Consider the following 14,494-nt stretch of genomic DNA (forward strand, 5'->3'; position numbering starts at 1 on the left):
GTACTAGTCGTATTTTGAGCCTTAGAAAACAAGGCGCAATGGTGAAATATTGCAAATCATTTGGTATTATGAGAAGGCAATGGATAGGCCGAAGGATGAGGACAAAGATTTTAAACTGAATGATTTGAGAATTGGGAGGTGGTGGGAAGAAGTGGCATGGGTGACAAATAAAATTATGGATGATGTGGGCCAATGACATATGATGAGTTTTGGATCTGTTAAAAATTGAGTGAATAAGACCAAATGTCAACATGTTGAAAACATTGATATTAATATTGTAATTCACAGCAATACTGGAGGACGACCAGTTATTTGTACTTGTAAGTATTTTGAACATAGTCTCCCCCATATTTTCCGTTTGCCAATTATGTTTGGTGTCTATCAGTGTAGTTCAGTTAAAGAACCATATATTGCAATATTTCTTTCCACTTGTTCCAATGGGAGGTTATTACTAACAATTTATAAAATAAATAATAAAATAAGATACAACACACAATAGTCCATATGGTGCCGACAGCAGTGTACCAGTGAACCACCGGCCCACGCAGAAACTAATGATAAAATGTTCCCAATCACCTGTGTCAAGCAGTTGACCAAAGATAATCTGGTTCAGATTGAAGAAACAATACAATGCAGTGATATCACAAGGTTCATAAATTCTAGGTGCAGAATTAGGCCACTCAGCACATCAGGTCTACTCCACCATTCAATCATGGCTGATCTATCTTTCCCTCTCAATACCATTCTCCTGCCTTTGCCCCATAACCCCTGACACCGTTACTAATCAAGAGTCTGTAATTTTCTGCTTTAAAACTGTCCATTCACAGCCTCCACAGATATGTGGCAATGCATTCCATAGATTCACCACCTTCTGACTAAAGAAATTCTTCTTCATCTTTCTAAAGGTATGTCCTTTTATTCTGAGGCTATGGCCTCTGGTCCTAGACTGTTCCACTAGAGGAAGCATCCTCTTCTCATTCACTCTATCTTGGCCTTTCACCACTCAGTAAGAGGTAGAGGGTGAAGGAGGAGGAGGCAGAATATGCCCCACTGACAAACTTTCAGAAAATATCATTAACAGCTGGCAAACCTGCAATACAAGCTTTAGCCAACGTCAAAATATCAAGGTCTTCGACTGCTCTTATATATCCTTGACCTTCAGAAACATTTAAAATTATCAATCATAATTAACTCATTTCAAAAAAGTGCAAATCAAATTTGAAAATTGAAGCATTGATTCACTTCAAACACTTGAAAACAAGTAAAGAAATTGAAAACATTAAAGCAAACTCAGTTAGTTCCAGATAATGCACTTACAGTATCTTTATGCTCGCAGTGATTCTTATACCAGCTTCAGTAAGCTTGATGTCCATGCTGGACTCTACACAAATACGACCATCAGAGCAGAATTGGGAAATTGCCTGTGGAACCCAGCCAGCAGGTATGGAACTCTGATCTGCGTGAGTTTCAAAAACAATCTGACATGTTGGGGTTCATATGGCAGCTATTCAGTATGTGTTAATCCTGGCCAAATTGGAGAGGCTAGGACACTAAAATTGAGTAAAGGCTTCTGGGCTGTTAGGCCATTTGGTCAATTTAAAAGTGCTTTCTGTCGAAATAGGACAAGCTGCAGAATGGTGCCAGTTTGTCTAAAGCCTAGATCAGAGCTGCAGGAAGAGAATGGGAACATATAGAGACCCTGACAATTAGTTGCAAAATGCATAGAATGGACTGGATGAATGCAAACCAAACATACACATTGTAAATAATATTGCAAAGCTTTGCTGGATGTTGATTGGATTAAGTATTGAGCCTTGTCTGTTTTTCTTGCATATCAGGGCACATGTTGCAATGTTCGTTTCCTCTGAGAAAAACTGTTTGAATACAATGTGTTAGCCACTGTATTATTGGGTTAGGGAAATGTCTGTCATATATGGGGTTAATCGATATCTGTTATTGGATTGTAAAGAGACCACCCCGATGTGGTTCGGCCCCTCGAAGTCTGGGGACGTATAAAAGGCCGCTGCCATGAGGTCCTGTGTCGATCTTCTGGGAGAGCGCTTAGGACTGCGTGACCTTCTGGAGTGTCTCTGTTTGAGCGAGGCCAAGAGGGCTTGATCAGGCAGATACGAGGATCGAACCCGTGGTGGTTAGGTACAGTAGTGGGAACTGTAATTGTGTTTTGTCAAAATAAAGTTTAGATGTGCAAGTGCTTGACTCAATGATTTGTGACTGAAACTAGACTGGGGGGAAGCTTAGAACGAGCAATTTACACATGAACCTACTTCTTTTCGGCAGAAAATTCCAGCTCTTTGATATCATGCCAAACATTTCCTTTGAATTTCCTTGGCATTTGGTTATTGTTTATTTTCAGCCATTTTTGTTTTATTCTTTTTTTTCCAGCCTTCGAAAAGCTTAGTCTAGTTAGATGGTCTAAAATTCAACCAAATTACAATGGTGTATTTCCTACAGCAGCTGTACTCTCTCAGCAGGTTTGTGCTTGTCGAATAAGCTGTACGTGCAGTTCTTAATTTGAAGCACTCAAGCAATGCATTGCCATCTATCTTAACCGTGGAAGCAACACTTTATTTGTTTTTTGTGTCCTATAAATTATTGAATTTTGACAGAGTAAAAGGAGAACACACACACAGAGCTATTTATGACGTAGATGCCATTCCACACATAATAAATTAATGTCGAGGCTCCATTATGATTACCGCACATCTGCTAGTGCTACTATTAACAGCAACAATTACAAGGGAAATGCACATAGGAAAATGTGGGCACAATAACATTAACATAATTTTATAAATAGATCTTAACATATGGTATCTTGGCACTGCACTTGCACAGTGGCTTGGAGCTTACACAATGAACACAATTGGAGATTTGAGCAGCACTGCATGCAAAATTGAGCTGGATTTTAGATAAGTTGCTTTCCTCAGTTTTTTTTCGTTTAAATTCATTAACAATTCTCTTGATTGTTTTCAAAATGTCATTACTATATTTGAGTAAACAGTTGAAGAATGAGTTTTTTTCCCTATTAAAAAACCCCAATAAAATAGTAAGATTAAACGAGAACTTACCAGTTTGAAGTTTGATCTTTATTTTATGAGGAGTAATGTTGAGGGAATACGTGAAGAACCCCGCCAGGATGCATGCGTGTCATTCTTCAAAGCAGCGGTGTGAAATCACAGATAACTGTAATGACTAAACATAGTAAGATTAGAGAAGAGATACCAGTTCAGGATATGATCAAGGGTGGGAGCGGAGGGCACGTATTCCCTCAACGTTACTCCTCATAAAATAAAGATCAAACTTCAAACTGGTAAGTTCTCGTTTAATCTTACTATTTTACTTCGGAGTCACGTGAGTGACTACGTGAAGATTTTAAAGCTCTGTGATTTCATGCCGTGGAACGAGTCCATGCATCACATCTGCCTTGATTTTGGGGAGAATAGAGTCAACATCATTAGACATCAATACGATATTGAAACCCAACGGTAAAAATATTAACACCAATTATTGCCCCTATTTATGGGGTAAATTATATTACAGAACTTAAATTTGTTTCTGCAAATGTTCCAGGTTCAATGACTGGATTATTATAAAGTCGTTGGAAAGTTTCCTCCGTTGACCATCCTGCTGTCTTGAGGATTTGGTCCATAGGAACATCCAACTTCATAGCTGCCGATGTAGCTGCAGCCCTGGTGGAGTGTGATTTAAAAATGCTAGTGTCTACTCCAGCCTTTATTAGGACCTGTTTTAGCCATCTAGAGATGGTCTGGACTGTCACTGTTTTGAGTGGCTGTTTGTAGCTGATTAAAGTGACATTTCTTTCCCTCTGATGATCTTAGTATACTCCATATATAATAGTAAGTGTGTTACAATACAGAGACGACCATCTGTCGGGTAGGCCCTGAATTCTGTTTTTAGGCCTGCTGACCCCTGTCTGTTCTGTTTGACTATTTCATTGATGTGAAAAGTTAAATTTCCAGATGAAATAATCATGTTGTCCAACCTTTGTTTCTGTAGTGACTGGACCCTTTGTGCCGTAACCAAGGCCATCGGCATGACTGTTTTCATAGTCAGTTTCAGTAGGGACAGAGCTGTAGCTGGAGACCAGTTTCTTAACATGGTCAGTACAATGCTCACATCTCATATTTGGGAGTACCTGGTTCTTGGGGGATTAATATTAAAATGCCCCTCATGAGTTTGGTTACCAGGGTGTGTCCTAACAGAATGCCGCTCTGTTCCTTGCGCCAGGTATGTTGACAGAGCACTTTTGGCGCGGTTGATGGCACTATGACTGAGCCTCTCATCGTAATGGAGGCTTGCCAGGAATTCCAGAACAGACGGGATGTTCATAGATCTGTGGGTGATATTTATTGTTGTGACAGTACTTCCCATTTCTTGATGACACCAAGTACTGATTTTTTGGTGGACTGTCTGTGGCCCGCTGAAATAATTCCACTGTTCGGTCCGTCAGTCCCAGGTGTAGTAGAGGTGCTTTCAACTCTATAAATTAATAGGTTTATATAATTATGACATGGGTAACTCCCCTTGTTGCGGGAAGAACCAGTAAATTAGGTCTATGATGGATGGTGATGCATGGTTCTAAAACCATGTCGATATCACCGGGACCGATGGTTGAGTAGGCCAATCGGGTACTATCAAAATACCAGACGCGGAGTCTACTGTTTATTCCTAAATACCCGACTGATGAGGCAGAAGGAGGGAATGCATAAATTACCCCCCCCCCCCCAATGCAGCGAAAATGCATCTGTAGCCACTGCCCCAGGTTCTGGTTCCCAAGAACCTAATTCGATAACTGGTGAGAGCATGGATGTGAATAGGTCGTTATCTGGTGTTACATACCGTGCTGTAATTCCAGCCATACATATTTTATCCAACATCCATACAGTATTTTCATAGACTTAGCGTGACCTGTTGTCTGCCACTAAATTCAGTTTACCTAGTAAGTTGGTAGCTGATATCCTAATATCTTTCTGGATACACTATTGCCAAATTGTGTTGGCCAGATAGTCACATGATGTCGATATGTTTCCACCCATATGGTTGACATATGCTACCACGGTGGTGTAGTCAATTAGTAGTCTAACATACTGGTGATATAACCCAGAACAATATGACTTAAAGCCATGGAATGCACTCAACTTTCCCAGGTATTTATGCCCAGCGTATGTAATGATGCCTCCTGTGCAGTCCATCTCCCCCACAGCTGGAGATGGAATTGGTAGCATCCCATCCAAGTGCCCATCAGTATGTAGTTCCATAGACGGGTAGCTGTTAATGTTTGGATAGGAACAATGCCTAATGTTATGTTTCTACCATTTTTAGTACCATTTTTAGTACCATTGTGGCCTCTGTTGGTAGCTTCTTAGGTCTGTCAGAATGACCCTCATAATTTTTGAGTGCACGCATGTTTGCGCTCAGTAATTTGATAATGTAAAGGTCCGATTTATGTGGCTGGAACACAGCCACTATAATGCCAATTATTCTACTACCAGTCTGATGGATGGTTTAGTTTACTGCCTCCATTAAGGCTGTAACCTTTTCTTATGGCAAAGTCACTCACATGTGAGCTAAGTTAAGAGTGAAACCGCAGATGATCCATTGTGTTAAATACATCTGTGGTCACCTCTAATGGGTACTGTATAGTAAGCATTTTTTAATACGATGCTTGCCATGTAGTAACCTAGGATCAATACCTTTGCAGTAACAAAGGTTCCCATCTAGTAATGAATATAAAGTACGAAAGTATTCAAATTAGTCAAATCTATGATGACGTGGCAACCACCATCTATTTTATGATAAAGATATTTGGACACGAATTCCTGTGATTCGTGTTGGATGTCCTCCATTACTCCTTTTTTATTTGGGCACTGTAGTTCAGTATGCGCTTTTGATTATTTCTTTGCTGAACTGGAGGATTATGTTTTGAATAATTCTATGGTATAACCCTATACTTCTTCCTCCATGGTTACTATTAGTAGATTTGTTACTTTTTCGGCATCCTCCGTGGACGTTGAGGTGCCGGTGTCTGGATCTGTAGTTGGGTCTGTGTTGAGGGTTAGCGCATTCCCCAGGAAGTAGTTTTTAGATGTTGCTTTAATGAGCCCCAGGGTTTCCCTCTATGTCAAGGTCTTTACCTGTTTAGATAAGTTGCCTCCAAATTTTAATATTGGTGGTATGGAGGTTCCAGGTTTGCAGAGGCCTGCAAATTAGGGTCTAAAGCCGGTTGGATGGTACTTCTTCCTAATGCTGTTTACACGTATTGGTAGTTAGCAAAATAAGGCCAATGCATTCTGGTGATCTAGTGTCATGTCTTTTTTGTTTATTGTGCGGGCGAAACCCGTAATACCCGCTGTTAGGACTTTTGGAACTTTCTTTCATTTCAAGTCCCTGCCCTGCCATGTTTTCAAATACACTGGTTGATACTGGGAACATTCAGTGTTTTGCAGTTCCCTGATGGTAAGTGTCTTCCAATAGGTTTTCTGCACCCCATGTGCACTAGGGGTATGTTCTGCACCCCTGTTCAGGTTCAGCCCAGAATGGACCCCCTATACTCCCCTCTGATGAGGGAGAACACTGTGCAGCCCTACAAGAGGTACTGCTGTAGGACTTACTAGCTGCCCCCTGTGACTAGTCTCCATCTCCCGGAGCCTGCCACTTACCTGCTCCAACGGCCGCTCCAGCTGGCTCCGATGCTCTCGGGCACCCAACCGGTTCCAATGCACATGGTCACTGGCCGTCGCGGCTGCTCCTGAAGCCGCTACTCCTGAGGCCGCTCCTGCTCCAGTTCCTGCAGCCACTCCACTCGGCTCCAATGCTCACGGGCACTGGCCATTGCGGCTGCTCCTGAAGCCTCTCCTGTTCCAGCTCCTGCAGTCAGTCCAGGATTGACCCTCGGTGTTCCCCTCTGATGAGGGAGAAACACTGTGCAGCCCTACAAGAGGTACTGCTGTGGGGCTTACTAACTGCCCACTGTGGCTAGCCTCCATCTCCTGCCACTTTGGGGTATTTCCTCCAGCAGCCGTTCCAACTGGCTCTTATGCTCTCGGACATAGGCCACTCCCAGCTGCTGTTGACCCATCCTGCAGCCGCTCCAACCGGCTCCCGTGCTCACGGGCACTGGCCGCTCACGGCTGCTTTGTTTCTCCTGCAGCCGCTCCAACCAACCCCCATGCACACGGGCACTGGTCGCTCGCGGCTGCTTTGTTTCTCCTGCAGCCGCTCAAACCGACCCCCATGCACATGGGCACTGGTCGCTCGCGGCTGCTTTGTTTCTCCTGCAGCCGCTGCAACCGACCCCCATGCACACGGGCACTGGTCGCTCCCGGCTGCTTTGTTCCCCGCTCCCAGCCGCTCAAACAGGCTCCCGTGCGCACGGGCACCGGCCGCTCGCGGCTGCTCCTAATAGGCTTTTCTCACGGGGCGACTTGACGCAAGAGGTAACCAGAGTTGAACATCGTGGGAACCTCGTACGATAACCGTACGGCATTCGTGGACCACTGTGGACCACGGTGGCGCTAACGGCAGGTACTCGTGTAACTTGTTGACTCGGGAGAAAATTCAAGCAAGCTTGAATTTCTCCAAGAGTGACTTGTACACTTGTGGTTGAACATTGCAACATTATATGGACGTAGTGGCCAGTGCGATATCCGTAATAACTCTTGCGTTTACCGTGGGAACTCCTGCGAATGGTGAACCCGGAAGCTGGACAGAGGGGACAGAAGGTGAGTAATCTGGAATGAACATGCTGGTCGTTCTCTGCCCACCCAATCTCTACGGAGCTTCCAGGCTGTTTATATATAAAAGAGCATTCCAAAAGTGTCTCACCAGCAATCTGCAGCCTTCAAGAGGTCTTTTTAAATGAAGTGTTTATTTCCAACGTCTGGTAAGTTTCGGTAGAATTGCGACCAGCGTTTAGAGAATATGTACCTGTGATTTTGTCCTATTTTTTTCTAATACTCATTAAATCAACGGGAGACTAAAAGTGGCATTTAGATAAACAAAGTTGCTGCCTTGGCGAATATCGATGCAATTATCTTTATGTAAACTGTGAGGGTTCGCAGCTGCCAGAATGCGTCTGACGAGTTATACCAATGTAATTTGGCACAAGCTGGTTTAATTGTGGGAAAAACTCTTCAAAGCCCTTCCAAGACGGAAGAATTCCCCAGAAAGTAGCTCGTTTTCTTTTGTAGAACTTTCCTCTGTCAACGCATTGATCTACAGTTAGGGAACCAACTGCCGGTACTGATGTATTCGAGTGTTTCAGGGAATTTCCTCTGATTATTTTCAAGCTTTGTCCATCTCTTTTGAACTCATTTGATTCGATACTATTTGATTTTGGAATGGTGGTTACTTATTATATAAATTATGTGACCTATTTTCTGTTCCTATGATTCTCTAAGTACTTTGTTTATAAATTCTGAACTCGTGAATTCGAGATTTCAGTAGTTTTCTCTATGCGGCTCACTCAGATACACTTGGCACGAACCGGCTTTTCCCATTTGGACCGTATAAGCCGTTTATAATCGCGTTGGACTCACTACATTTCTATGATCTGTAATCATTTAACATTGAGTATAAACGATTATATTTAATACTCGGAATGCATATTGATTTTAGCGATGCCATATAACTTTCTCTGTATGTGAAGGGAACGATCGCTTCTAGTATGTTTACACCTCTCTGTAAAACATCCATTCTTAAAAAGGTGGTCTCAATATCGCCAATGGAACATGTGTCAATGTGTCAAAGCACTTGTAATGCTTGTCTAAAAAAAAGTGACATCATTTGTGCCACGTGATGATTTAACAACACTTCACAGTTCACAATGTTCATTCAAGATTTTACGGGAAAGCTCGGGAGATGGACAAGTCACTCGCACAAATAACAGAAATGCAGAGTACCCGTGGGAACTCTTTATCTACCCCCCGTTATATCGTGTGATATCGTGCTAGACCACGACCACTTCACTCTGGTTACATCTTGCGTCAAGTCGCCCCGTGAGAAAGGCCTATTAAGCTGCTCAAACCGACCCCCATGCACACGGGCACTGGTCGCTCGCGGCTATTCAGTGTCGGACTCCTCAGAGTCAACGACTCTGTTAGTTGCTTACCTCTCCCGACCGGCCGGGGCCGGCGCGGGAGCGAAGTCGGGAGCAAAGTCGGGCACAGCTGTTCCCATTACGGGAGATTAGCGTGCCTTTGGCTGCTGCTGCCGGCTGCCCACAACTCCGCGGTTCTCCCCCGCCAGCTTTCCCGCAGCCTTCGTGGATCCGGTCCTTGTCTCCACCTAAAAGGTAAGTGGAAGGAACGCAAAGTCTCCTTACCTGCTGTTCCCGGCTTTCAAATTTTGCCGCTAAGGGAATGTCGTTCCCCCTGCTGTGACTCATTGCAATGCGTGTAGCGATATGCCACGCATGCGTCCTGGCGGGGTTCTTCACGTAGTCACTCACGTGACTCCGAAGTAAAATCCTAAATCATATCGGCAGGATATCCTTGCCTCGTGGTAGGATGAAATAAAAACTCCCATTCATTTGGATTTATTTTCGATGAGTAATTAGTGCATTACAAACAAGTTCTTCATGTGCTACAATGTTTTCAATAATTTCCTGCTACCATCATGCCCATCAGCAGATTAGACTGGACACGTCTGGTCATAATTCATCCTGACACGTTTTCCTGAAGTATTTTTTGCATGCGATTGTGCCATCAGTGTGTTGAACAGTCATTAATTACTCTCCTACAGAAATTAGATTAAATGGTCATGACCTATGACCTTCATTTTTAACTCTCATTAAAATAAGAGCACCTCAGGCTGAAAGTAGAGTCGAGCTTGATTTAAAATGTCCTGGCTGAGCCATTGCTTTTATATTTTATGATTCCCTCAAGTCATTTTAAGGTATAACGAAAACTCACTGTCAGTAGCCCTGACCAAAGATATCCTTGGTTCACAGATGTCTTAGTCTGCGGCCCTGTGCTGCTGCCGCTTGCAGTGATTAGACCAAATATACAGTTTCCCATCCTCTAAATTTAGTGTCATTCATCATATGCCTCCCTCAAAAGGTTTTTGCCAGGACCAGTGGGTAGATGCACAAGTAACTGGTTCATCTAAAATATTCTGTACTTGAACATTCAAACTATCTTCCTCACCTCCTACCTTATTTGATTGATGTTACTTCCAACTTTAACTATGAAGGAGTCTTCATTCTCATGAAATTGAATGTCTGACTGCCTCCATAAACATTTCCATGGATCAGTTGATCTTTGATCAGTTTTTCCTGATTGAAATATGGTTGGCCATATTGATCCGGTTGTAATAATAAACACAGGTATGTCCTGTTACCCTGCACGTATCCACATACATCCTGATATAGAGTCATAGTCATATAGCACATAAACAGGCATTTCAGCCCTACGCATCCTTGTTGACCAAAATGCCTCCTCTAAGCTACTCCATTTGCCTGTGTTTAACTTTTCGTATGCATGTATCTGTCCAAGTGTCTTTTAAGAGCTGTTATAATACCTGCCTCAACTAAACTCCTTTGGCAGCTCATTCCATATACCTTCCACCCTCTGAATTAAATAGTTGCCCCTCAGATTCCTGTTAAATCTTGCACCCCCCTCTCCTTACACCTATGTCCTCTGGTTCTCGATTCGATTACAAGGGATTTGATAAAGGACCTTGAGGTTAATGAGCCATTAGGAGGTAGTGACCATAACATGGTCAGGTTTAATCTGCAATTGGAGAGGGTGAAAGGTAGATCGGAGGTGTCAGTGTTACAGTTGAATAAAGGGGACTACGGGGCCATGAGGGAGAAGCTGGCCAAAGCTCAATGGAAAGATACACTAGCAAGGATGACAATGGAACAAAAATGGCAGGTAGTTCTAGGAATAATACAGAAGGTGCAGGATCAGTTCATTCCGAGGAGGAAGAAAGATTCCAAGGGGAAAAAGGGGCGACCATGGCTGACAAGGAACGTCAGGGACAGAATAAAAATTAAAGTGAAGAAGTACAACATAACAAAGATGAGCTGGAAACAAGAGGATTGGATAATGTTTAAAGAACAACAGAAGATAACCAAAAAGACAATACGGGGAGAAAAGCTGAGGTATGAAGGTAAGCTCGTCAAGAATATAAAGCAGGATAGTAACAGCTTCTTTAGGTATGTGAAGAGGAAAAATTAGTTAAGACCAAAGTTGGACCCAAGAAGGATGAAAAAGGTGAATTTATTATGGGGAACAAGAAAATGGCAGATGAGTTGAACAAGTACTTTGGATCTGTCTTCACTAAGGAGGAGACAAACACTCTTCCTGATATAGTAGTGGCCAGAGGATCTGGGGTGACAGAGGAACTGAAGAAAATCTACATTAGGCAGGAAATGGTGTTGGATAGACTGATGGGACTGAAGGCTGATAAATCCCCAGGGCCTAATGGTCTGCATCCCAGGGTACTTAAGGAAGTGGCTCTAGAAATCGTGGATGCATTGGTGATAATTTTCCAATGTTCTATAGACTCAGGATCAGTTTCTGTGGATTGGAGGGTAGCTAATGCCATCCCACTTTTTAAGAAAGGCAGGAGAGAGAAAACGGGGAATTATAGACCAGTTAGCCTGACATCGGTGGTGGGGAAGATGCTAGAGTCAATTATAAAAGATGAAATAGCGAACATTTGGATAGCAGTAACAGGATCGGTCCGAGTCAGCATGGATTTACGAAGGGGAAATCATGCTTGACTAAACTTCTGGAATTTTTTGAAGATGTAACAAGGAAAATGGACAAGGGAGAGCCAGTGGATGTAGTGTACCTGGACTTTCAGAGAGCATTTGATAAGGTCCCACATAGGAGATTAGTGGGCAAAATTAGGGCACATGGTATTGGGGGTAGAGTGCTGACATGGATAGAGAAGTGGTTGGCGGACAGGAAACAAAGAGTAGGGATTAACGGGTCCCTTTCAGAATGGCAGGCAGTGACTAGTGGGGTACCACAAGGCTCGGTGCTGGGACAGCAGCTATTTACAATATACATCAATGATTTGGATGAAGGGATTCAAAGTAACACTAGAAAATTTGCAGATGACACAAAGGTGGGTGGCAGTGTGAACTGTGAGGAGGATGCTATGAGAATGCAGGGTGACTTGGACAGGTTGGGGGACTGGGCAGATGCATGGCAGATGAAGTTTAATGCGGGTAAATGTGAGGTTATCCACTTTGGTATCAAAAACAGGAAGGCAGATTACTATCGAAATGGCGTCAAGTTGGGAAAAGAGGAAGTACAACGGGATCTGGGGGTCCTTGTTCATCAGTGTATGAAAGTAAACATGCAGATACAGCAGGCAGTGAAGGAAGCAAATGGCATGTTGGCCTTTATAACAAGATGAATCGAATATAGGAGCAAAGAGGTCCTTCTGCAGTTGTACAGAGCCCTAGTGAGACCACACCTGGAGTATTGTGTGCAGTTTTGGTCCCCTAATTTGAGGAAAGACATTCTTGCTATTGAGGGAGTGCAGCGTAGGTTTACAAGGTTAATACCCGGGATGGCGGGACTGGCATATGCTGAGAGAATGGAGCAGCTGGGCTTGTACACTCTCGAGTTTAGAGGCAGGAAACATGTTCCCGATGTTGGGGGAGTCCAGACCCAGCGACCACAGTTTAAGAATAAGGAGTAAGCCATTTAGAACGGAGACGAGGAAACACTTTTTCTCACAGAGCGTAGTGAGTCTCTGGAATTCTTTGTCTCAGAGGGCGGTGGAGGCGGGTTCTCTGGATGCTTTCATGAGAGAGCTAGATAGGGCTCTTAAAAATAGCAGAGTCAGGGGATATGGGGAGAAGGCAGGAACGGGGTACTGATTCGGGATGATCAGCCATGATCACATTGAATGGCAGTGCTGGCTCAAAGGGCTGAATGGCCTGCTCTTGCACCTATTGTCTATTGATTCCCCTAAACTGGATAAAAGACAATGTGTTCACCCTATCTATGCCCCTCATGATTATTTGAACAGAAGATATTGGGCTCCTAGATTATCTTAAACCAATGAAATGATGCCAAAAAACAAAATGCTTATTTTCATACACTGATGAACAAGGAACCCCAGATCCCGTTGTACTTCCCCTTTTCCCAACTACGCCATTTAGATAGTAATTTGCCCTCCTGTTTTTGATACCAAAGTGGATAACCTCACATTTATCCGCATTAAACTTCACCTGCCATGCATCTGCCCACTCCCCCAAAGTGAGAGAGTAGACATGAAGTCGCATTGTACTGCAGTTCATTTTAAAACTCAAATTGATAATTTCTTATTTAATCCACAAGGATTAGCAGAAGCATCATGTCAACTGCTGGATTACTGTAGAAAAACAACATCAATGTCCTGCTGAGTGAGATATACAATCCTTCCCACGTCTGACTTACAAACCACTGACATTGAGGAGGGATTGGAATCCAAATGGTTGTATTCCAACCCCCCCACAGGAATAGGCAAACATTATTGCCTTATCTGTGCAACCCACAATTCTTAAAAAATATAATTTCTTCTTTGGCTCGTGCAGTTTTACTGATCAGCATTGGGTGCTTTATCAGTTAAAATTCATGACTGATGGAATTTAATGGGGGATGCAACAAAAGGAACATAGGAGGGAGGATTTGGTGAAAACTGACAATAACGTAGGAGAAAATTCCTGACAATGATATTCAGAAACAAAAATATTCAAACCCAAATCAACGATTTGAGTTAGGAATCCTCCATGAGGAATTTCAATTTAACAAAATATCCCTGGATCAACTTTGCCACCTGGCTGAACTGAAACCCACTTACACATATTCCAATTGCACTCAGTCCATGAAAATGTCAACATAACCTTAATGTCTTCATCTTGCAGCCTCTCAACAGCAACAGAAGCCAGATTTTGTGCACACTGCTACTACTTTCATGGCTGCCAAGTTCATTCATTTTAGAGTGTCCCCTTGCAAAATGTAGATTTTTATCAGATTACAAGGGATCGCAGTATGATCCAAAAGGATATCCAAGCATAGAAACATAGAAACATAGAAAATAGGTGCAGGAGGCCATTTGGCCCTTCGAGCCAGCACCGCCATTCATTATGATCATGGCTGATCATCCACAATCAGTAACCCATGCCTGCCTTCTCACCATATCCCTTGATTCTGCTAGCTTCTCGAGCTCAATCTAACTCTCTTTTAAATTCAGTGAATTGGCCTCTACTGCTTACTGAGGCAGAGAATTTCAAAAATTCACAACTCACTGGGTGAATTATAATTTATACACGACAGATAAACTCTAAAGATTCAGCACTAAATTTTAAGTCTTATGTGCTATTTTTTTCAGCATTGCATGACAGCAAGTGTTAATTTCCCAGTGATTTGTAGAAATGACCATTTTCAGACATTTGTTATTACATTGGAATTATGACATGAAAGTCCCACTGGTGCTTCTGATATGATTT

This window comes from Amblyraja radiata, chromosome 1 (assembly GCF_010909765.2).
Source record: "Amblyraja radiata isolate CabotCenter1 chromosome 1, sAmbRad1.1.pri, whole genome shotgun sequence".
Classification (NCBI taxonomy): domain Eukaryota; kingdom Metazoa; phylum Chordata; class Chondrichthyes; order Rajiformes; family Rajidae; genus Amblyraja; species Amblyraja radiata.